This window comes from Protopterus annectens, chromosome 5.part0 (assembly GCF_019279795.1).
Source record: "Protopterus annectens isolate FY-2018-M chromosome 5.part0, PAN1.0, whole genome shotgun sequence".
Lineage (NCBI taxonomy): Eukaryota > Metazoa > Chordata > Ceratodontiformes > Protopteridae > Protopterus > Protopterus annectens.
The window spans coordinates 1,883,695,382-1,883,721,917 of record NC_056735.1 but is presented as its reverse complement, the minus strand read 5'-3'; the positions used below and the strand labels follow the sequence as shown (position 1 = coordinate 1,883,721,917).

General features: G+C 39.5%; 1 protein-coding gene across 1 annotated transcript in view; it reads left to right on the top strand.

Moving 5' to 3' along the window:
* The window catches only part of ENOX1 (ecto-NOX disulfide-thiol exchanger 1), a 2,044,058-nt gene that overhangs the window by 1,251,743 nt on the left and 765,779 nt on the right, over nt 1–26,536 (top strand). The gene's annotated exons all lie outside the window — the stretch shown is intronic.

The following is a 26,536-nucleotide window of genomic DNA, read 5'->3' as shown; positions in this document are numbered from 1 at the left end:
GCACTCAGTCACACAGGATCTATAAAATGGAAGTGATGGAAGTGATTGTTATATTATTTATTTATGTCTGTTAACTAGGTAAGTGGACTGGTTTACAGCACTAGCCAAGTGGCAAAGACTTAAATAAAACAAGACAACATGTAAGAAGTGAAATACAATTACATATAGAACTTATACCCATTTGTTAAAGTGTAAGCAAAAGAGTAAAACAATGGATGTACAGACTATAGAATAATTTGCCATATACACATTTATGCAAATATACAAATATAGTAGTTTATTAAATATTACAGTAAGTTAAATGTTGTTGTTTGTCTTTCGGCTTTTTCCCGGTAAGGGGTCGCCACAGTGGAACTCCGGTCCGCTAATGATTGGCAGTAGATTTTTTTACGAAATGCCGAGGTACCAGCTCGTCACCCAAACTTCAATGAAGGAACGCCCATTTACGCATGCATGTATTTCGAACACTACCCGACCATGGGGTGGACATGCAGACTCCACACAGAAGGCACTCCCAAGCCCAGCCGAGAATCAATTGGGAGAACCTCTTGCTGTGAGGTAACAACGTTACCGTCGTAAATGAGAAATACATTTTAAGTGAGAGGCATGGAAGCCTAAATAATGATACATACCATAAATGTAATGAACAGGGAATGCTACACATAATATGGAAGATAACAAACATACATCTTATAAAAACAGGTAAATGACAAAAATACAAAAGTATGCATAAATAGTGCAGCATTTCATAAAATAGCTGTATATTAATTGTGCTGACTTATTACATCACATACACTCATCAAAATGGTATGTTCTATTACCTTCAAAGAAACAAAATGGTGTGTTATCTTACCTTCAAAGAAATATGCAAAAGAAATGTGTGATAGTTCATTTATCTTTGGGTGGTAAAAACAATAGATAATATTAGATATGGTATCAAAAATGAGCCTGGAAATAATTTATAAATTGAAATAAACCACTATGCTGAGCAGGAGAGAAACTAAAAGGGCTTTTTATTGTATCCTGCATTGACTTCCTCACAGTGACATTGCCATTATTTAAAAGCTGCTGACTTAACAGCAGTCTGCCAAATGTATTAAATAATTCATTGAGATGATGATCTCAAAGGATAGATGTGACTGCAGGAAATGTATGAAAATGGTAACAGTTTCCGCAAAAATATAAAACCACTTAAATTCAAAATCTAGAAGAAGTGAACTTTTTCTGGTGACCAGCCTAGATCAGACCCACCAAATAAATATCAATTATTTTATTAGCTCTTCTCTTTATTATGCCTATGGCCATTTTCACAATTCAAAATCTCATATTAGCATCTGCCTAGCATCTGCAGGGAATATTTAAAAAGCTGATGACACCCATTAAAGCACAAACCTGCTGCCTTCAGGAGACTTATCTGACAGTTTTAACGAAATTTAAAACTTGATAAATTTACTCTGATGACCTTTTCTGATCAGCCCAAATAAATATCCATTCACTAATTCATTTATTATCATTTGTTTATTTTTATGGCAAGCCTTTGTGACTTTGTTTCAGCTGATTTTACAATTAAAAAATATTGACATTGCCCAAGTACAAGTAATAATTCAAAAAGATGAGAGCTTTTAAAAAGGAAAGCTGCCAGTCACAGGAAACTTCTGAAAATTATGATAGTTTATACAATGTAAACTTGCCAATTGCAAAAACTAGAAGCACAGCAGATCCTCCTTTTATGAACAGCATAACCACTTCAAACACTAAATCAGGGTTTTATGGCAACTCTCCCTGACTGTTCATGGCTGCTTTCATAATTTAAAAGTCGCTGACTTATAAAACACCTGCCAGTTTCAAGTAATAATTCAGAAAGTTGACTGTCTATAAAAGATAAGTCTGCCAACCACAAGTAACTTTCAGTGTGGTGACCAATCACACAAAATATAAAATGTGCTATTTACAGAAATCTTAAGCACATAATAAAATATATTTGCTGAAATATAATAAGTCACAGACATAGAAAAAAAGCAAAGTATCTTTTGATTTATGTATGACATCTTGGGTAAATGAAATACAAATGTCTGAAAACAGAATTCCAAAGAATCAGAAACCATTTGATCTTTTCTCTGAAGAACTTTGTAAATAAATACAGAACTGTTAAACACAGGAGCATGCAAAAAATGATGTACTGTGTGTGTGTGTGTGTGTGTGTGTGTGTGTGTGTGTGTGTGTGTGTGTGTGTGTGTGTGTGTGTGTGTGTGTGTGTGTGTGTTTGTGTGAGTGTATGTGTGTGTGTGTGTGTGTGTGTGTGTGTGTATGTGTGTGTGTGTGTGTCTCTAGATATACAGCTATATATATATATATATATATATATATATATATATATATATGTGTGTGTGTGTGTATATATGGAGCTACTTCTAATACTCAAACAACTATATCACCGAATTTCATTTTCACGAGAGGAAAATTACAAAAACGAAACATCCAAATGGTGAATTTTTCCCAGGACAGGTAAATACTTGCCCACACTTCAACAAAACATACACACTGGAGTAAACAAAACCCACCTAGGTGGGGGGCTACAGCTCACACACCCCCTAACTATATATACCAACTCTGGGATTGCACTACATTGTAGAAAAGAGCATGTTGGGCAAGTGTTTACTTGCCCTGAGAAAAACTTGCCATTCGGGTGTTTTATGTTCACGATTTTCATCCTACAAAAATGAAATTCGATCATATGGCCATTCGAGTATTAGAAGGGAATCTGTATGTATATGAAATGTATGCATGTTTACACACACACACACACACACACACGTATATATATATATATATATATATATATATATATATATATATATATATATATATATATATATACAGCTTCAGGTCACACCCTGCAAACAGGTCACAGCTCTAATGTGCCCAACTCAATCAAATAGTAAATACAAGTAAATCAATAAAATAACATATTGACTAGAAGCTTGGTCACAGAATTTTTCCCTTATATTCTTTTAAGAAGAAATCCCTATTCTAAATCTTGAAAACAATTTTTTTGGAAGATATCTATACAGTATGTTGGCTATAAATAGGAAAGGATAGGTTTATCTGATATATATTTATGGAGTGGTACAGAGTTTAAAGGCCAAATCTTTTTTTCCTACTCATGTGACATATTTTCTACAGTAATGGCTTAAGGACTTTTATATTTCCACCGCTGGTTATAATCTCAAAGGAAGTATTGTCAGTCAACAGGACTGAATGCTACTAAGATTTATTGCTGCTGCGTGTTGTGATATCAGAAGGCAAATATGGGATCATCATGAAGGAACATTTTCTACACTTATGTTATTGTACTGCAAGTATAGTCTCAGTTTAACTGAGAAAGCTTAGAATGCTACCAGTTCTCAGATGAACAAAGGTTACATGGTGCTCACATGCACCCAAATGTACCCATTTTATACATCAAATTTTAGGCCATAAACATGTTTACATGGACTTTTTTGGTGGACAAATGGCTAGTACTACAGACACACTGTTATTTTCTTATAGAGGCAACTTTTTGAAAGAAAATTATACGTTCTGTCTTTTTTGAGGATGTCACAGTGGAAATGATACATCTCTACCAGAGGACTTGAAAGTGAATTATGCACTGACTGTTTTTTGATATTCCTTGAAAATAAGCAAGAAAACAGAGCACTCACCCAAGATGCAGTAACTGAATATCAAACAGCATATCCCCACAAGAAGCAGTGATAAGCTCTTCATAAAAGTTTAATTCCATTGAGTAGAATAAAAGTACAGCTGCCAAATAAGCTGAAATGAATGTTGATGATATCTGACCTTTAGTTGTTAAAATTGTTTGGAAGGACAACAGCGGCTGTTAGATGTGAAATGCATGTCAGAAGAAAAGATCTTACGCGATGCATTGCTGCAGCAATTTAGTATACTGAAACATTAATAAATATGTTATTCTAAAATTATTATACTAGGCATACTTCCAGCTAGTAAAATCCATCCTGAAGTTAATTGCAGTGTTACAGAAAGTATCTCGGTGTATGTAATGCCAATGGCTTTATCTTACAAATAAAAACATCTTTCAAGTTAAAAAGTTTTCTTTTATTAATATGGTTTACATGATATCCAAGCATAAATACACATTACCAAAGTTAATAAGCAAGTCAGTACGCCTATTTGCAACTAAATATAAAATTGCCATAATAAGTGTTAGAAAACTGTGGAGTAAAATAGATAAGTAGGTACCATTCTTTGCTTTGAAAGATTTTGTATGTTTGCATTAATAAAAATCTGACCAACAGGTAATGGTAATAGTAAGAGTGATAAGGGTTATTTTTAATCAAGTAAGAAAGCAGATGATGTGAATTTGCACTTAAAAACTTCTGCACTAGGAACTGCTAAAGCTAGTCATTAATAAATCTGATGATCATCTTTATAGGCAGACATTATACTCAAAGATAAGGGTCACCTGTCTTTACTGATACAGAATGTCTGACTGGTGCTGTCACATATGGAGCATCGTTGTATTGTGTTGTTTCCTTGGAATACTGAGGATCAAAGCCAAGCAAAAAAAAAAAAGAAAAAAAGAAAAAATAGAAGGTTTGTATCAGTGGATTTAAAGGTTCTGTTGCCACAGATCTGTCAAGTTTCTTTTTCATATTTGCACACTTTGAATTACTGTTACATAGCATGAGATTTCCAGATTAATTTGCTTTGCATTAGTGGTACTGGATCAGGCACCCCTCTTTAGAAAATCATCTGGCTTTATGCCATACCACTCCTAAATTTGGGCTCTGTGTTGGAACATATCCCACTGAGGACTTTTTTTCTATTATAACAGAACCTAATGAACCCATAAGCTGTTAAAAAAGCATGAGTAATAAAAAGCAAAGCCAAGCTTCTTTCGTTTTGTCATTAAGCAAGGTAAAGTTTTGATGCTCTGCTGCATGTATGAGTTTTAATACCTGCTTTGACATATAAAGACTTAAATTATTTTAACTGAAAAGGTTACAGTGTACTTGCCCATATGTGTGATTCATCTGATACCCCAGAACAGAGAAAATTGCTATGCCACATATAGTGATTACCATGCTGACTTGTTATAAATGGAGAAAGGAGTGGTATTTCTGGAAAAAATACAGCCTGCAATTCAAAATATCTATGCTTTTGTCATAAAATTAGCAGGAAAACTGTAACATTACCTGCATCATGTTAGTTTTAGAGTGGAGATGCAAGAAAGCCACAATGATATATCACTTATTTATCCTTATGTTGTTTTGTTTCATTGGTAGATAAACTAGACTGTCTAGTACTCAGTTTCAGATCATGTGTCTCTGGAGAGTACAAAGAGGTAATCTGGCACTAAAGACTAGATGTATGAGGTGCATTACAAAAACATAAGAGTAAAGCACTCCAATAATGTCAGCATGGCACTGTTTTCAAATTATTGTAATAAACATATGTGAAGAAAGTTCTGTATATAGCTATTCTTCTATAAACACTTTTTAATTCAGCTATTTGTGCGAGATGGCTTTAGAAGAAAATTGTTGCTGTTTGCTTTCTGGGGCTTTTCTTCGCAGATTGTCACTGAAGACAATCTGTAACCTAGATGAAAATCTTGCTAATGAAAAAATAAAATAAACAAATGTATATGTTTCATAAATAATGGAAATCTCACTGGCCTCTAAGCGTAAGACCGCTGATGATAATTCTGTGTCCCACTCAGCACCATTCTTCAATGACATGCAGAAGTTAGAGACCAGATGAAAGATGCACTGTTCTTTATCCTTACTTGAATACTCTTTCTCTTGTCTATGAAACTAGTCTCTTTCTGCCAGCTCTGTGGAGTAGAGGAAAAAGTCTCAACCATGCCCACATAACTTGGCTTTGGATAGCCATAAGGAGTACGAAGGATATACCTATTGAGGGATGGCATGGAGCAACAAACACTGGCTTGACCATCTTAATGAATGGGTAAGTACATATGAAAGCCCTCAGATGTGCTCCCACACTGGATTCATTTAGCAGGGCACTGCACTGTAGTTGAAAGCTACCAGGTTAATGTTAACAGGCCTGATTGTCTTTCCCTAGTTAAATATACAATGTACTTACCAAAAGATATTCCCCCTTTAAAGGGAGACTGCCCGTAAGATAAAATGGAATGCTAACATCAGGCTGGATGGGAAACAAAAATAGGTCAATTGGGTAACAGTGGAAGACTGGCTGTATTTTTTTTTTTTCAAAGAGAGATTGATTTAAATATGTTTTAAATTACCACTTGTGGATAGCACGAAGAAACACTTGGGTTATTTACTAGTGATCTGACTACAGGTAGACTAGTGCAAATTTCAGCAAAGATGTTCCCCCAAACCCCAACCCCATTGACCAGACTGTTAATTAAAGGGCTTGCTCCTTTAAACCTCTGTTTCTGTGTGGTATATGTCTGAATGCCAAAGTAAATCATTTAACTGCTTACACATCCAAGAGTTTGTAAACATTATTTCCTTTCCATCTCTCTTGATATGGGCAGCTGAATAGTACCTACATCCATTTACAGTAATTGTCTTTGAATCAAGGTAATCTTTCCCTCCTGTCCTGTCTATCTAGGTATCTATCATACTCAAAGTGTGCTTTATCTGCCTATGTAATCTGTTAAAATTCACATTATGAAGACAACTATGCCGAATTACTTTATATTGTGGATGTTATGCTTAGAGCATTTAGGTATTTACTTATGTAATTATTTATACTTTGTAGATAAGGGTAATGGGGTAGTGTAATATACTAATTCAATGTGCATCTATTTCAGATGTTGTCTTGGTATAAAGCCCATTGTACTTAATACATTGTAGTAGCACATACAAATCAAAACATACAAAATGAGCACATATTAAACATATTAAAAACTGGGTTTCAAAAGGTCAAGTATTTCAAAATGTATCACTGAAAACATTTGAACAATCATCACTGCAAAGCTAACTCCCAGTTTAAAACTGTAATTTTGATGGCAGCTTACATTTCTGCAAAGCAAGAAATGCTGAGACAGATATTAAGCTAAGCAGGCAATAGACAAATAAAACAGCTATAGAGCTGTCTTTTTGTTGCTTTAGTAGCTGCTTGTAAAATTAGGTTCATAGGTAAGAACAAGGTAATCATTCTATAGACCATTACAAGCCTAGCCAATAGACAATATTCAGAAATTCTCTCCAGCCTTAAGAGCGCAACACAAGATAGTCCAGGAAAGAATTTGAGGCTGCCCATCCAGCTATCTAGGTTTACCTTGAAGGTGGCAAAGGTTCTGTTCTGTGTGACATGTAATAAAGTTTGTCCCAAAGGTGAAGGAGACATTCAGATGTAAATGACAACATGTCTTATTTATCTGTTGATGAAGGGTTAGTTTCTTTCATGGCTCAAAAGGCTAGACATAGATCACTGCAGAGAAGTGAATAAGATACAAAGTATAGTAAGACAGCTGCCAAACTGTCTGGATAACAGAGGATCTTGAGGACAGATCTCTTAAGTTCAGTGATATCTTATACAAATACTGTACATGCCAAATGGGACATTATATTGAGTGATGTGTATAATGTGAGACAACATCAAGATGGCCGTTTTCAGTGGCAGAAGTCTCAGTAGCAAACTGCCTGATCTGGAAGCACTTTTGCATCTGAAATGAGTCCATGTCTGTGTAGTGAATGAGACATAATTCAAATGCAATGAGAGCACCCCTTCTGTTCCTAGGTTCTGTGCTTATCATATCTTCAAGCCCACTGGAAATGACAGCGACATCTCAGTTTTCTTGAAGTGAGGTAAGGTGATGGAACATCTAACGTCCACAATGAGTCGCATTGAAGGGTTATGTTTATCCTTATGTATCTTCAGTAGTCCGAAAATTTTTGGTATGTTAGGGTTTTTTATGTGCAAAAAATTATATTTGTCAATATTAATCTGTTCTTGCATTAACATATGCAATGCTAGATTTTAATATAAGGATTATTCAACTAATTTTTTGAGACCTGTCTATAAGTGTCTATGAACAAAATATTATACATTTTCTCTTCATATTGCATGTTGAATATGAGGATAGAACAACAAGGGCTTGATAATTTATGAATGAGTCTGTTGTAACATTGTATCTTTAAGAGTTTGAGCACCAGTATATCATGTGACTGTTTTACTGTTTTTTTACATTTGGCAGTTTTCTAAGTTGTTTTATCTGATGAAGTCTTTGTATAGTTATAAGATGAAAGCACTAATCCCTTCCATGGCTTCACATGACCAATGTTCCCAACATTCCTCGAAAACACCCCTATTAGAGATGAATCTCTAATTCTTGATAACTTCAACTATCCTCCATACACTGAAGTGCTTATACTTCTGATGTCAGTATGCATAATGTCTATCTAAGTTTGAAAAAAAAATGAAAATTCACTGGATTATATTGTCTGTAACCCTAACATGGGTAGAAACATCCTGGACCTAGTTCTCACAGGCTTGGCTCTGGCCTGGTCCCTGGTCCATGGTTGGTCCCTCATTTGTTAAGTCTAATCACCACTTGGTTATCTTTACCCACAGAACATCATTCCTCATGCTTACAGAAGGACTTCAAAAAAAGTTAACCTTTTTACAATTGTTCATAGGTTCATAGGTAGGTACTAGGCTATCTGCCCCAGGGCATTTTTAAGCCTAACCAGAGTATGTCAGCTTTCGCCGCCCCATTGATTAATTAACTGAGCCTCTGTCAAGAAGAGCCAATGAAGTGATCCCGGTGGTGTATTTTCTGTTACCCATACACTCGTCAAGGTTTCTCTTGAAGAGTGTTAGTGACGGGCTCTGCCTAATGTAGTTAAGAATTTTGTTCCAAAGCATGGGGAGTCTCTGTGACAGGACTCTATCCCTCCAGCATGTTCTATTTATTGTTGTGGCGAGGTTTAGCTCACTAGAGCGAATGGCTCGCAGTGACGTGGATTTCTTTAGGTGGAGCATGTCCATCAATTCTGAGTTGAACATGGCTTTGTAAGTCAGGCAGAGATCACCTCTGAGCAAGCAATATGTCACTGAGTACAGCTGGAGTTTTTCCAGTCGGGCTGCATAGGACATATGTTTGAGGTCAGTAATCCTCTTGGTGAGGTACTTTTTTGGTCTTTCCAGCTGTTGGAAGTGTCTTGTGAGGTACATCCCAAATGGGGCATTATACTCTATGATGGGTCTGATGAGTGACGAGTAGAGGGGCACTATAATCTCTTTATTTCTAGATGCAAACCGTTTAGTAATTAGATGGGCTACATAGAAGGATTTCCTAAAGACTTTGGTAATATGATTGTCAAAGGAGAGATTACTATCTACCTGTGTCCCCAGATCTCTTATTACCTCTTCTGCATTAAGGGGGCTGCCACCTATGTGGTAATTCATGGGTGTTCTGTTTTTCCCAAATGGGATGACTATGCATTTTTTGGCATTTAGCTTGAGACCATGACTTTGACACCAGGTGTCCATCTCAGTAAGGCCCTTTTGGAGAATGCCCGTGTCAGCCGGAGAGTCAATTATGGCTCCCAGTTTGCAGTCATCGGCGAACTTGCTTAACCATAGTCCTCCTGTGTTTGCCTTTACTTCTGAGAAATATATGTCAAACAGTAGGGGTCCCAGGACAGAGCCTTGTGGGACACCACTTGTGACTGGTGTAGAGTTGGACCTGGAGCCCGCTATTTTTACCGTGTGAGTTCTGTCTGTAAGCCATTGTATGACAAAATTGCAAAATTCTCCTGTATTAACCCCAGAACTGAACTGGGATATGCAGTCATGTATGTCAAAGATCTTTACTCTCATTTAGATAAATGCATTGATAAGGCTGTCCCCAACAGAACCAAATACAGCAAAGCATTTAATAACACCCCTAACCAGTAGTCAGTAGATACTAGCAAACTTTATAACAGAAGGAAGAAACTGCTTAGAGTACCTTGTGAGGCTTGAACCTGTCATCATAATAAGAATATAAAATGTCTTACAAAGAAACTGAAGGCAGCTATTATGACCAACAAAGCCTGCCATGAATAACAACATCACTGACATATTGGCTAATAGTTTATGGCAAAATTCTCCCATGAAACTATCATTCCCACTCCAAACATACTGAAGTCACCTCCACCATACTATTTTTCATGGACCATATCCACAACCACAGACCCTGGTAACTATAGGTCAATTCGTCTCACTAGCCACCGACATAAAGCTATGGAGTGCATTATGCCAGACTTCATTGATCTGGACATTGAAAAATTGCTTAACTCTAAACCAATATCATTATGGCTTTGTCAAACGAAGCTCCTGCCTCTTTAACCTCATAAGTTTCTTTGAAAAAGTAACTGGAGTTGTGGCTAGTGGTTATGTAGTGCATACAGTATATATCAACCTGGCCAAGGTCTTTGACCCCAAGCAGACATTATTGATAGACTTGCAAATATGAATTTAAAGTGGGTAGCTAACTGGCTGTCTTTCAGAACCCATGTGGTTGGAGTCGCAGGTGCCACTTCTGAAAGCAAAAACATTACCAGTCATGTGTTATAAGGCTCAGTTTTAGGCCATCTCCTATTTGGCATTTATTTCTCAGACCTTCTGGATAGCACTCCTGGCCTGTGGTTAACTAAGTTTGCAGATAACTTTAAATTGGGTATGGTTATTCAGTCTTCAGCTGATTCACAATTATTCCATCATGGATTAGACTATGTTAGGAATTGGTGCTAGGGTAATGGTCTCAAATTAAATGTAAAAAAAATTAGCATAGTTCACTTTGGTAAACAGAACAGTTTCACTTGCCATGCAGAAGATACACCTCTCCAATCAGACAGTGATTTTAGGTATCTAGACAATCTTGTTGATAAATCCTCATCACAAGACCACCATGTCTCCGCAGCAGTTTGGAAAGCTTTTTATCTGACCCATCTGATTTCCAAAGGCACCTCCACTAGAACCAATGAAGTCTTCATTACGCTTTTCTTTTATCTTATCAGACCCATTACTGAATATAATGCACCTTTTGGTGTTTATTTGTAAATGCATATCCCACAACTTGAGAGTCCTCAGAGATTCATAACTAAAAAGATCAGTAGCCTCAAAAATCTTAGTTATCAGGAGTGATGGTATGCCCTTTCTCAGTACTCAGTCTCTTACAGACTCCTCCTTGGAGATCTGTGTCTAGTCTTTTGAGCCATGACAGATCCAATCCTATTTGACTTCATATTCATTCTCTGAACTAATGGTACCTCAACTACTTGGTTAAAGGAACTAAACCTTCATCAGCAGATAAACAAGACATGTTGGCACAATAGATTAAAATACCAATGCATCTCTAACTTGTGGAACAAACTTCCAGTACATGTGAAAAAGATAGCCTTGCCACCATCAAGGTTATCGTAGATAATTGGATGGGCTGCCTCAAATTCTCCCCTCTTCTGTCTTGTTGTCCTCTCCTTGAGGCTACAGGGAACTTTTGAATAGTTTTTTGGGTAAGCTTGAAATGGTCTGTAGACAGATTGCTTAGTACTCACCTCTGAACCTACAAAGTAATCTCCAAGTCCAAAAATACCTCTTCACTTGGCCCTGTTAACATGCTGGGTTATCTTATAAACAGTGTTAAAAATGCCCTTTCTGATCCTCTCCTTAAGTTGTTCAACCTAAGTCTTGACACAGGCTGTGTTCTCAGTCAGTGGTGTGCTGTTGTGGAGATGATGCCCTTTCATAAGGGTGACCCTATCACTGACTTAAGCAACTATTGACAAATTAACCTTACCAATTTTGTCTGCATAGCCATGGAATGCATCATCTCTGACCCCATCAACCAGGACATTAAGAATTTACACAACTAAATGGAAGAGATTTGTTTTCTGGGCCCCTAAGACGGGTCTGGACTCTTTTTCTGCCCCAGTTCCAGCTCTACTTGATTTTTTGCTTCAGTTTTCAAGGAAGGGATTAGTTTTTGTACTACAAAGGTACAGTCGGCTGCCATTTCAAATTTCCATCTGGGTGATAATAATGCTTCCTTAGCTTCTTCTAAATTATGCACATCCTTTCTCAAAGGAAGATTTTTACTTAGACCTCCACTGAAGGATCCTATTCCTCCTTCGGATTTAGCTATTTTGCTCAATCTATGACCCAAGACCCCTTTGAACCCTCAGCTGGGTCAGACCTCAAGTTTTTGTCTTGGAAAATTATTTTTCTAGCCACTATTACATCAGCTAGATGAATATCTGAACTCCAGACTCTATCTTCCAAGCTTCCCTACCTAGTTTTCCACAATGATAGGGTTTCTTTACAGACCAACCTGCCCATTTTGCCTAAAGTAGCTTCTGAGTATAATATCAACCAGGTCATTATCCTCCTGGTTTTCTTTTCAAATTTTTCAAACAAGGAAGACTACATGCTCCATCTTTTGGAAGTACATAGACAACTTCCCTTTTATCTCAATAGAGCCAAGGATTTCTGGGCAACTGACCAGTTATCTGTATCCTTTTCTTCTAGCAAAATGGCATTCCAGATTCTAGAGCTCCCCTGGCAAAATGTTTAATTGATTGTATCTCTTTTTTTTCTATAATAAAAGAGAATTGTCCTTGTTGAAGCCTCTTAGAGCTCATTCCATGAGGTCTATGGCTGTAGCTTCAGCTTTTTGGTCTACAGATTCCATAGATAACATTTGTGTAGCTTCCACTTTGTCCAGTGTTCACACCTTTATTGCTCATTACAAATTGGATTTGATTTCTAGGAACAAAGCTGCTTTTGGCTCTGCAGTATTCCAGAATATCCTTCCATGAGGACCACCCAAGGTTTATCTAGCTTGGGACTCTGTCCTATCAGTTGAGTAATGAATGAAAATGACAGCATCAGATAAAAACGTTATGTACTCAACATAAAGTTACATCTGAGTTTTCCAGTTTTATTCTTCCTAAATTTCCCACCCTCCTATCCCCCTTCCCTTTGCTTCTGGAGAGGCCTAAGAATATCACTTTGGGAACTGTTGTTACTTGTTTGCGCTGCAGCTCCTTTTCTTATTTGATACCTTTTTGAAGTCTCTTAAGTATTGCCCACTGACTCCTTTGGGCAGCAAACTTGATCTAAGGTATTTTAGGCTGGCGGAGAATTTGGGGTATAGAGGAGCTTGAGACTTTGTATCCAAGTATCTGGAAGAAGTGGCCGAGTCAGAACAGCAATGGAGTTGCACACCTTATTACTTATGACACGTGTGAAACATATCATGTATTTAAAGCATAAAGGAGTTTATTACTGGATTATTGGCTACTGCTCCTTTGTAGTACATTTCCTGTGTTTTCCTCTTCATGTACTTCTCACAATCTCAAAGATTTCTCTCGTTTTAGCCCATACCTTTCTCCTACTTTGTTTTAATTTACTAATGATTTGATTCTCCTCTTTTTGGTTTCTTTTATTTTACTATCCTTGGCTGCATAGACACATTGGTCTTTATCTTAATCCCATGTTACCCGTCCTGCCCTTCAGATTCTTGGTTCTCCATAAACATTATTTGCTTCCTCAGAGTCCTCTCCATCCCTCCTTGCCTTCAAACCAGACAAACGCAATTTCCACATGTTCTCTAAATTTTTCCTCTTTTATCAAAATGCTCCTTATATTGTTATGTAGCCTATTCCTTGTGTCTTTTCCCTGTTACCACTATCAGTGTTGTTTTCCAGTTGCATTACAGGCTGGTCCACTGCCTAAATGTCTCAAAAATCTCCCATGACACTCTTCAGGGTCGCTCCTATGTTTTCTTTCATTAGAGTGCAATCATATGTGAACAAATAAAATAATGCCTTCCCTCTTCATATCAAAACAGCCTAACTCCTCCCTTATACTTCTTTCTAAGAGTTTCATTTGCAACCAACTGTCTGTAGATTTGTACCTCCTGCATTAACCAAACCTTTCAGCCACTTTCAATCTGTCCCATCAATCTTTACAAATCTTTTCTCTGTTTTGTCTTTAAGATGATCTTCACCCCTTTGCTAGCTTTTCTTTATGTTGTTTCTATTGTATATCCAGTACCACTCAGACATATTCTTCCTTCCCTATTTTCCATTTTCCGTACAGAATGACATAGCAGAAATGTATTTTTATTTGTTGTTTTATTTTATACTTTACAGAAAATCAATGTGCATCCAGCCAGCAAAAACACACTTCTCATACCATGCATGAACAAAGACTGTCACGAACTCCACCACAGACAAAAAGCCAGGCATTGGAATGGCATCACTAAAATAAAATCTTCTTTATTACAAATAAAAGTTAAGCGCTTTTACCCACTAAGCGTAGGCTTCATCAGAACAGTTGTAACAAATCTGCAGACCACTTAAATACTAATTTTGACGCCACTTAAACTGATTTTTTGGTGCCAAAATTAGTATTTAAGTTGTCTACAGATTTGTTACAACTGTTCTGATGAAGCCTACACTTAGTGGGTGAAAGCACTTAACTTTCATTTGTAATAAAGAAGATTTTATTTTAGTACTGCCATTCCAGTGCCTGGCTTTTTGTCTGTGGTGGAGTTCGTGACAGTCTGCATTCGTGCATGGTACGAGAAGTGTGTTATTTTATTCTTTGTTGACCAGGTTTGTCCTACTAGGCCAGTAGCTTCTTTACAGGGAAGACCCGAGGTGGTATTTCTATTACTTGCGGACATTTGGCCATTGGGGGACCTTCCCTACTCTTTCCTATAAGTGCTTTGGGATCTTTTACATCCAGCTGTGATACCACCAGCTGAAACAGATGGGGCTCAGTTTCAGATCTCATCCAATGCATGACACACGCAGGGGTGAAGCTTTGCCATACTGCTGCACTGCAGTGTCAGCAATCCAATCACCTTGAGTGGGAGCAGATCCCGCTGCCTTCTGGTCTTCCGGCATGTTGCACCATTAACACTTATTAAATGATATTGCAGCTTTTTGTTATTTAATGGCATTTAATAAGCATTTATGAGCACATGATCAACATTATCAGCTAAACAGTCTGACTGGTTGAGTTTACCTTTTAACAGTTGAGAAAGCACCCGTGTTGGCAAAAAAAAGCTTGTGCACTGCATTCTTACCAGTTTAATAAAATGTCTAGGAAGTGCTGTTTTGGAGGCAAGATTTCTTTTGTTGATGCCTGTAGTAATGAATTCATCACATATTAATCTGCTTTTGAGAAGCCTTCCTTGGACTGCATATTTCTGTAATAACTCAACTTGAATGCTTTAACAACTATTATAGTTGAGTGTTTGGGTCCATAAATTTTGATTTATTTTACATTCCAGAGTTTTCTGGATTTGTCTTGATCTTTAAAAGAGGCCTTTCGTAATATTACCAGCCAAAGCCTCTGTGAACATGGTCTTCTAAATAGCAAGCATTGATTCAGTAAATTGTTATAGTACAAGTAGAATGGAGAAAATACCATGGCACTGTACTAAAATGGAAACAGTATCTGCATAAGTCTTTTTGTTGGCCAAATTTCAGATCTTGTGGAGAAAAGAAGGAAGAAACAAGACCTATACTATCAGAAAGATTAGCCAAACAACATTACTTATTAGGTATAACAACAGAAGAAAATGAGACTTAGAAGATCAGAAAATGAGCCAACAAAAGGACTTGTGCGTATATTGTAAATACATCCTTTTAAGAAGAGCAACAGCTTCAATAACCACTGTGAAGGGTTGCAAAAAAATGAATACTATAAGGGACACTTGCAACAGAACTGGACTTTACTGTAATTCTGAAGTTAAAACTGCTGCAGTTAATTCCCATTGTACTGAAAATAATGAATGTTTATTTCATTCCATTGATTGTAATTTTAACAGTAGTGTGACTAGACTCAGTGATTTACTTAGGTACATTTCTTGTGCTGGCAGTTTATTGGAGAAAATCCAGTTCTCAGTACACGGATGTGAATAATAATTTCATGGGTACATTACACTAATCAATGATTATACTACATTAAATGATAATGTAATAGATAGCTCCTTCACTAACACAAAATGAATTGTTTTTACAGTTGTTGAGACAGGACAAAATGAACTGCTACATTTAAACACCCTAATTCTTTAGTATTAGTGTTTCAGTTTAATTGCTGTTACTCCTTTAAATATTGAAGTTAGGATTCCCTGTCTATAGAAAAAAGCCACGTCTTTCTAGAGTGATTGATAGAGTAAAGTAACCTTCAGTTTTTGAAGAGTTCTCAAACACTTTCATACACTCACAAATGTTCAGAGGACAGTGCTAAAAATGGGGTTTAATTTTACAACCTCTTCCTATGCAAAACTAGAAAAAAATGTATATTTAACTCATATTATGTACAAGGATATGGAATTGTAGTCATAGTTTGATGCAAAAATACTTTTATGTATAGAAATAGAGGGAATTAAATGCAGAAGTACCTTAAAATCCCCCACTAAAACTGATTGGTCAAGCTTACAAGACTGTTCAAGCTTACAAAAAACACATGAACATGAGATTACAGGATGTCTAAGAAACCAGAACAAGTGTAAATCTTACATTATGACTATAGAAGAGAAACAAGCTTAAAAGAACTTAGTGACAAAAAGTTAAGAACTATCAAGGCAGATAAAGGTGGCTGTCTGGTGTAAACGGACACAGAAGTAAATAATATACACTGAAATATTTTACAAAATAAAGACTATTATCAGTAAGTCAGAATATATTACATCAGTAATGTGCATTAATTTATAGACATTGACTTGTTTGATTTATTGCATGCCAACAGACACACTTTAAACTTTTATGACTTTCTTACAATAGAACACCTTATGTTGCTTGAGCTTTTTGACAGTTCCAAGATTTGTAAATAGATTTTAGACCAATCATTTGGCCAATGGTTCAAAAAACTAATTATTAGCTATTATAACATTGAACCAGATGAGTGACTATGCTAGTCATCCCTCAAGAAACAGGATTAGAGCTGGTGCAAAGTTACCTCACATGTATATATTTTCAGAACATTGTTAAACCACATGCAATATTTGAACTGAAAGACATTGTATTTACCAATAATTATTTTGGATTTGATGATAAATTATTCCACCAAGTTTGTGTGATGTAGCAGTGGGGACAGTGGTAGCATCCACTTTCACTAATCTGATATTATTTTCATGGAAAAAATAATTCACTTATAATAGCACATTCAAAAAAACTACATTAAACTGTACCATAGATATAGAGTGGATTGATTTTTCATCTGGAAGCTCAGTGAATAACATTTGGATAAATTTGTGATACAACTTATCTCGTCTTTTCATGGATTAGGTCAAAAACATAATCTAAAGTAGTTAACTTCATTTGTGCATCAACCTATGGGTTATCGGATCCACATCGGATCCGAGCCGGCAGTTTCCAACAGCTAAGATCCGAGCCCCAAGTTCCTCCCCCTTACCCATAACTCCCTGCCATCCCTTCCTGACCTCAGATCTAGTTTGCCACGGTTACACCAGCAGCTTGATCTCAAGCTTCCAGGTCTTCAAGAGTTTTTCTGTGAGAAAAATCTTCTCTTTTTCGTTTATAGTTAAAGTTTTTGAGTGAGTTTTGTGTGTGCGTTACCTTTCCATTAGTTTTAGAGTAATTGTTAGCCTTTCCTCCCCCATTTCTCGTGAGAGCGTTAAGGGTGTGTGTGTGTGTGTGTGTGTGTGTGTGTGTGTGTGTGTGTGTGTGTGTGTGTGTGTGTGTGTGTGTGTGTGTGTGTGTGTGTGTACCGAGTGTGGCCATAAGCTTTCCCCAGCTGATGGCCACACTCCGTGCATTATATGCCTTGAGGTTGAACACCTGTCTTCTGGCTGCTCTATTTGTGCAACTTTCAACCCCAGGGCTATCAGGGACCGGAGGTCGAAGCTGATTCTGGCAGGACTTCTGCCCCTGGACTTGGCTCCGTCCTCCGGTCTCTCCGTGGCTCCTGCCACTGCTGCAGCAGTGCCTACGGATACTTCCCTTTCCCTGGCCGGGACTCAACCTCCCACCTTGGGCTAGGAGGATAGGGAAGCCAGGAGGGAGAAGCACCGAGAAAAACACCACAAGCGGTGGGCTGAAGCCTCTGCTTCAACCCAGCCAGCCAAGCGAGCTTCTCCCCCCGATATGTCCGGGCTTTCTCCTTCCCGACTCCGTTCTCCCAGCTTTTCGCCGGGGCCGGAAGAGGATGAGGCCCGGTCTCCCTCGAGGTCTCACCTCGGTAGCCTCTTCTAGGTCCACGAGAAGCCTAACAGATGCAGACTTGGACCAGATGATGAGAAGGTTTCTCCAGGCCCAGCTGCAGATGGGAGTGCTCATGCCCCCCCCCCCTTTTTTTGCCCAGATTGCTCCTTCCCCAACCCACTTTCTGGGTTCAGGGTCTACGGAGCCAAGTAGCATTGGAGCCAGGTGAATGTCAGCGCCGATGGAATCGGGTACTTTGGCGCTGACAGCACCCTCAAGCCTGTCGGGTCCCTTTTCTTCGGATCCAGGCTCTTGGAGTCGAGAGTGGAGCTTCAGATCCGAGACGGTCAGTATGCCTTTGGCTCCAGCTAGGTTGGAGCGTACTGGCCCTTCGGATCCGATCGTATCGCCTCCAGCCCTGATCTGCTTGTCGGATCCGAGGGAGGGTCTGCTCTCGGATCCTAGGGAGAGCAGCTCTCCTTTGGCATTCGACATGGTGGAGAGGGCTCTGTTGAGGGATTCCAGGCCCCCGGCCTTAGCTACCGCTCCACCCTGCACTCCCTTGTAAATGGGTCCGAATTCCATCACCAGGCCCTAGGGACAGCCTGCTCAGATGTCCCAGATCGTTCCCTTGTTGGAACAGGATGTGGTTGGTGAGGCCTCTTGGACAGCCCCCCTGAGGAAGTTCCTCACAAACGCAAGTGCAAAAGGAGGCACTTGGACTCCCCTGAGTCTTTGACAGAGGACACGGACTTGGAGGAAGGGGAAGATTCCCCAAGATCACCCCCGAAGACATCTCATTTGGAGACATCATGGAGATGCTCAGGATCAGGGGGGGGTGGTCCGCCCCAAAGCCTACCTCGCACGAGTCCGTGTTCCTGGAGGCATTTGAAGCAGACCCGTCTACCTCTTGGGTGTCCCCTCCAGCTGATCCCCTGGTAGATCTGATCACTACCAAGGCATGGAAGGAGCTGGACACTGTGGAGCCCGTCCCTAAGAGGCCAGACAGAATTCTTAGCCCCCCCTCAGACAGGTCACATTGAAGTAAGGGAACCCCTATAGATGCCATGTTGGTGGCGGCAGCCACCAAAAGGGAACTGGCCCAGGAGAGTCCCTCGGTCCATCCCCTGACAAGGAGTCTCGGGTGATGGACCGTTTGTGGAAGCAGATGTTTGCTTCAGCCACCTTCTCCATAAGGTCGCTGAACTACATGGCACACATCATATGGCTCCAGTGGGATCTTATCAAAGAATACGCTGGGTCACCCCCAGAGTCCATGTCGGCAGAGGACAAACAGTTGTACTCTACCCGAATGGCCAATCTCAGGTCTATTTCCAATACCTCTATGTGGCTACTGTCCCATGCTACCGAAGGAGCCGCTAGAGCTAGCAGAGCAGGCGTCATCCTAAGGCGGCAGGTGTGGCTCCGCCACTGTGATTTCGCGGAACCCTTCAAGGCATCATTCGCTAATGCCCCATTTAATGGTTCTGCCCTGTTTGGCAAGACCGTATGCAACACCTTGGTCCAGAGCGAGAAAGACGGGAAGACGTCTGCTGTCAGAGTCCGCTTCTCTGCTCCCCAGAGGTCCTTCTCTAAGAACCAAAAGGGACAGAAGAAGATGTAGTTCTGAAAGTCTCAACAATCCCGTTTCGCTCTGGAAAACCCATCCTTCAGAGGCAGAGGAGGACAGGGTGGACGCCGCCCTAGAGGCAGAGGGGGCCTGAAGAACTTTGGGTCCAGAGAAACTTTCTCTGATTGGCCCATGCAGCAACCCTGAGGGGTTACCCGACTAATCCACTCTGGAGGCAGTCGGGGGGGTGTTTCTCGAAGCACCTAGCAGCTTGGGAGTCCATCACGACAGACCCCTCGGTGCTTTGAATTATATCCAGAGGCTACAAGATTCCGTTTCTCCATCCCCCTCTCAGACCCAGATACCTCCCCGATGTCCCACCCGATCAGTGGGAGTCCGCAGCCGCAGAAATACGTCAGCTGCTAGAAAAAGGAGCAATCCAGCATATCCCCCCAGACCAGTACAGATCAGGCTTTTACTCCAGGTTCTTCTTGGTGCCAAAAAAGACGGGGGACTTAAGACCAATCCTCGACCTATCCCTCTTGAACCTGGCAATAGCCAAAGAAAAGTTCCGGATGGACACTCTTCAATCCATTCTCCCCCTCTTGCAGGAGAATGACTGGATGTGCTCCATAGACGTCAAGGATGCATACTACCACATCTTGATGGACAGACAATCCAGGAGGTTTTTCCACTTCAGGCTAGGAGCCAGCCATTACCAATTCAGGGTCCTCCCCTTTGGTCTCACCACAGCCCCCCGGGTGTTCACCAAAGTGTTAACGGTGGTTGCGGCCCACCTGAGACTCCAGGGAATTCAGGTCTTTCCATACCTTGACGACTGGCTCCTGACCGCCCCCACAAGGCATCTACTCTGCACAGCCAGGGATTTCTTTCTTCGACTAGCTCCCCGGCTGGGGATCACGATCCATGCTGGAAAATCCTCCCTGCTCCCGACTCAGATCATAGATTTTATTGGAGCCAGGTTGGACACAAACCAGCTCTTAGCCTTCTTAACTCCAGACCGGATGCGATCTCTAAGACTCCATGTGCAGGCCATTCTTCATTGCCCAGCCCCTCTGGTGGAATTGGTCCTGAGGGCCCTAGGCTCAATGGCGGCTACCATTATTCTCCTTCCCATGGCGCGCCTAAATATGAGGATCCTGCAATGGACCCTCCAGGTCCAATGGTCCTTCCTGCGTTATCCCCTGAGCCATCCTGTCCCTCTCAGCAGGGTTTGCAGGGGAGCCCTCTTATGGTGGCTCCAGTCTCCGGACCTCCAAAAAGGGTGCCCCTTCTCTATGTCCCCTCCCCTAGCCACGGTGACCATAGATGCCTCTCGCCTCGGGTGGGGGGGCATTCTTTGGGCAGAACCGTCCAAGACATGTGGAACCAGATGGAAACCTCACTGCATATCAATGTCCTAGAGATGAGGGTGGTGCTGTTAGCGTTACAAGCACTTCAAAGCCTTCTTCCCGTCGGGACTATTGTGATCCAAATGGACAATATGTCAGTCGTTTGGTATATCAACAAACAAGAGGGAACCAGGTCCTATCCACTTTGTCAAGAGGCCATGAGAGTTTGGGAATGGGCGATTTCCACCAACCATTTTCTCATAGCGATGCACATTCTGGGCCGGTCCAACATCCTAGCGGGCAAATTGAGTCGCACCATCCTCTCGCTGTACGAGTGGTCTCTGAATCCCAAAGTAGTGAAGCAGATCTTCTCCAAATGGGGTCAACCTTGTTGTGATCTTTTCGCCTCTCCTTCAAACATGAAGTGCAACACCTACTTCGCTCTAATTCCCCCACCCAGGGAATCACCAAGAGATGCTGTGGTGCATGCTTGGCCGCCCGGTCTACTTTATGCTTACCCACCTCTTCTCCTGATGCTGAAGTTTCTGTAGAAAGCCAGACGGTTGGGGAGCACAATAATCCTCATTGCCCCATTCTGGCCTCGTCAGGCATGGTTCCCATATCTATGGTCTCATCTAGTGAATCCTCCCTGGATTCTAGATCCTGTCACGGATCTGATATCTCACCCTTTGGGCCTGCCGGCCCCCAACCTGGACAACCTCAAGCTCGCGGCTTGGTTGATCCAGTTCCACTGTTAGGTAGGACTCCCGGTATCTCTTCCCCAGTCAAAGCAATCCTAGTAGCTGCTCACATGCCGTCTACTAGGAAAGTTTATCGTAGCAAATGGAACCGCTTTTCTATTTGGGCAGAACATCAGAAACTAGATCCTTTTACAGCTCCGTTACCAGCTGTGCTGGATTTTCTGTCAGGATTATTTGATCAGGGTGCTAGCTCTTCCACAGTCAAAGCCGAATTGGCGGCAGTCGCTCATTACCATGTTGGATGTGATCTTGGCTGTTTGACCTCATCCTGATTGTGTAGGGCCTTCTTAAAAGGCACCTTCTTACTAAGACCACCGGTGAAGGATGTAATTCCTCCTTGGGACTTATCACTGGTACTCCAGGCTTTAACAGCTTCTCCCTTTGAGCCTGCTGCTTTGGTAGATCTCAAATTCTTATCCTGGAAAATGGCTTTTCTGGTTGCTATTACTTCGACGAAAAGGGTTTCGGAACTTCAAGCCCTTTGTGCCAAGCCACCGTACTTGACTTTCCACAAGGATAGAGTATTCCTCAGGACCAGTCCCTCCTTTCTGCCCAAAATTGCTTCCGAATCTAACATCAACCAGTCTATTAATTTGCCTGTCTTCTTTCCCAATTACCAAAATAAAGGTGAATACAATTTACCGTCTTTGGATGTACACAGACAGTTAAGATTCTATTTGCACAGGACAGCCGGTCATAGGCAATCAGACCAGCTGTTTGTGTCCTTTGCTAAATCCAGTTTGGGGAAATCTGTTTCTAAAGTCACACTGTCCAGGTGGATTTCCCAGTGTATTCTCCTGGCTTATGAGAGTTCTGGCCGGCCTGCTCCTCATGGAGTCCATGCCCATTCTACTCGGTCTGTTTCTACCTCTGCTGCTTTTCGAGCTAGAGTTTCATTGGATGACATTTGCTCTGCTGCCACGTGGGCTTCTTCTCATACATTTATAAACCACTATAAGTTGGATCTGGTTTCCAGAGGGAGAGCATCCTTTGGCTCCGCAGTGCTCCGGAACATCCTTCCATAAGGGCCTCCCAAGATTCAGTTAGCTGGGGACTCTGTCCCATAGGTTGATGCACAAATGAAGTTAACTACTTCAGATTAAGAAGTTATGTACTCACCATAACTTTCCATCTGAGTAGGTAAACTTCATTTGTCAGCAACCGTCCCTCCCTCCGTCCCCCTGTCCTCTTCGGATGTTCATAGATATTCCTGCTTCATGGTGGATTGTATCCAGTTTACACTAGGCAGGTTATGATTGCAGGTCTTGCTTTTAGGCAAACTCGATCTGAGGTCAGGAAGGGATGGCAGGGAGTTATGGGTAAGGGGGAGGAGCTTGGGGCTCGGATCTTAGCTGTTGGAAACTGCCGGCTTGGATCTGATGTGGATCCGATAACCCATAGATTGCTGACAAATGAAGTTTACCTACTTAGATGGAATGTTATGGTGAGTACATAACTTCTTATTTTCTTTTTAGATGATACTAATAATATAAATAAGGAAATGGCCATATTATACTCTAAAATATACAGAAAACCCACCTTCATCAATATATATTTATGTACTAAGAGGTGACACCTAAGTTATGTCAATATTTATTAAAAGTCAGGCTATAATGATGCCAAGATTAGCAAAAGAAAACATTGATTATTAATGAATTATAGACTTTGAAATTAATATTTTAGATAGAGAATATGGTATAGCTAATATAAATCATATTTTGAAGATGGTAAAAAGCAGATGCAATATATGCTTATATCAATGCATAAATCAAAGAAGACAGAGGGAGACTTAATGGATGGATAAATACCTCCTTTCATCTGAAAATTTTCAGTTGCTGTCCAAAACATAAAAGAAATTTAAGTGACAACTGAAAAATATAACTTGGAAATGCTGGAGTACTGAAGCTTGTTGATGATATATCTTACTTTATATCCAAATGAAGTGTTAAGCTTAAAGATATATTTAATATAAACAAAAACAAAAATGAAAAAAGAGCTCTAATGTGAAAAGAGCTGACTTTTTGCATGTTGGTAAAAATTATGACAAAACTATTGGGGCTAAATATTATTATATTTACAACAGCAATGGAGTTGTATACTTTGTTACTTATGTCACATGTGAAGCACATCATGTGTGTAAATCACAGAAGAGATTATTACATAGTCTATACAGGCCTACGCTAGCCATCAGAAAGAATGACCTGAAAATACACTACGTAGACATTCTTAGATTTGTGCCAATTTTTTGAAATTTTATTTTATTTATTTACTGTATTAGGCAAAAAACACCACTTCCAAATCACGAATCCTTCTTCAATTTAATCCACAAATAGAGTAACAAAATACAGATAAAAACAGTTTCAGGTTAAGCGGTTTTACCCAGGAATCTCCTGAGCTTCATCAAAACATAAAACACAAAATGTACTGGCCTTTTTTTGTATGGTTGGGTGGTTGGGGATGGAGTAGATAAATGTAAGGGTTCTAACTATATGCAATAAATGGATGTAATAATTTAATGCAGATGAGCTGTAGGTAATATATAATGAAGATTTGGCACACAATAGGAATTATTGAACAACTTACTGGCTTCTGATACCATTGATAACAGCTATTTTTTGTTTGCTTCAGAGTACATTAAACATCTCAGATAATCATGTTTTCTTTATAAAGTCATAGTCAGTACTAGTAGCAAAAGTTGTTGGATTGATGTGCTCAAAAGCAGCAGGTTGCAGGGTTAAGAGGCCATTATTAAATACAGAAATACATGTAATTCATCCATAAACATTAAATTACCATACTATGAACACCAAGAATAATACCACAAGGTAGGGTTATTAAATAAAAACAATCCAAAAACAACAATGGAAAACTGTTGCTACAAGTTCCTAATAACAAATCCCAAAAACAAAAATAAGGAGCAAAAATTCAGCACAAGAACTGAACCGTGTCATTCATTTAATAGAGTAACATGAAATAAAAGCAGTTTTCATCTCACATCACACAAACTAGAGACTTTCAAAGACTCTTCATAGAGATACTCTTGTTCTATCTAACCTACAGACTTGTTAGGGGAACTTGTTTAATAAACAAAATCAGTCTGACCTGTCATTTGTGGAAATCATATATGTCAAGTGGCTCTTGTAATCTAGTGATAAATATAAACTTGACAGAAAAAAAGAGAGCTAAACACATTTTAATAACTTCTGAAAGTCTAGAATACACTTTCACTCAAAATGAGATTGCCTTTATCATTGCATGTGTGCAGAAACATTTCTGAAAAGTGTATGGTCACAACAAAGGACCAGTGTGACATAACAGTAAGGTTTTCCAGTGTCATTAGGTTATTAAGTGTGACGCCTAAACCTGTGAACATATCATTTAAAAATACTTGCTTTCCTGGGCTCACATATCCTGACATGTTATGTATTTCAGGGACCTCGGCTCATTTCCCAAGGAGTTACATAATTCCTTTTTTCAACCTAAACTGTGGGTAATAAAATGAGGATATTCATATAAATTATAGGACAAAAAACAGTACTGATCCTCACAGACTCAGATTTGTCATACAATAAAAATCAAGAAAGTTCACAGCAATATAAAACACTGAACTTTCTGTTTTCCTTATATCACCTCCAGTCTGAATTTCATGATTGTTCTGTACAAGGGATATATATTTCCTATTCAATAGAAAATATGACAGCAAAACACAGTGGGATACAGCTGTGAGCTTTTAGGGATGCTTTGTTCTGTACTCATATTATATTTCTTCAGTTTCTGCTTGCATGGTTAATGACTGTTGACAAATTACTTCCTGGGCAGTGCTCATGGACTAACCTTGTTTGCAAAGGTACTTATGCCAAGCAATAAGTGATATGAAAAGAAAAGGAAACACCTATCAATGATGACAATTTGCTGGAACTAATCTGTCCACCGTCTAAATGTGCATATGTTTATTGGCTGGTAGTTCTACTAAACAGACTTAAACTTACTTGAATGGGCATATGTATTTGGCTTTCTGCATCAGTCCATTGTTTTACAAAACATGTCTTTGCCATGTATGGCTAATTAAGAAGCAACAAACTAATCAAACATTCTCTATTATCCTTTCTGGGATACTGGTTATGGAAATGTTTTTGGAGGTACTGAAATATATGCATACAGTTGGAATTTAAACTTTCATGTGACTAAATCTGGCCTTAAGTTTATATTGCTGGCATGCTCTAGTGCAGTACGTTTCATTAATATAATTTATATGGCATGTTTTAACTGCTGCTTGTAGATTGGGTGAATCAGCTTATATTATGACATAAGTATTACTACCAAGAAGATTTTTCCTCACATTATGTCTTTTAGTCAGTTAAATATACATCAATACTGTTATGCAGTGATGTGTAAAAATTGTTTATGAATGTAACCAGTCTGTCCCCATAGGCATATGTAACATGAAAGACTGAAAAAAAGTACTACTGTCATGAAATATAATTATGTTCTGACTTAGGAATGGAGTCCATTCCTATCATGGTATTAGAAACCCAAAACACTTGGAGAAATTAAACCAGCAAAAGCATACATACCGTAGCAGATAACATGTAAGGAAATTCTAATGGTGAGAGTAACACGCTCCGATATTATAGTAACATTTTGATTCCTTCAGATATTGTTAGGAACTGG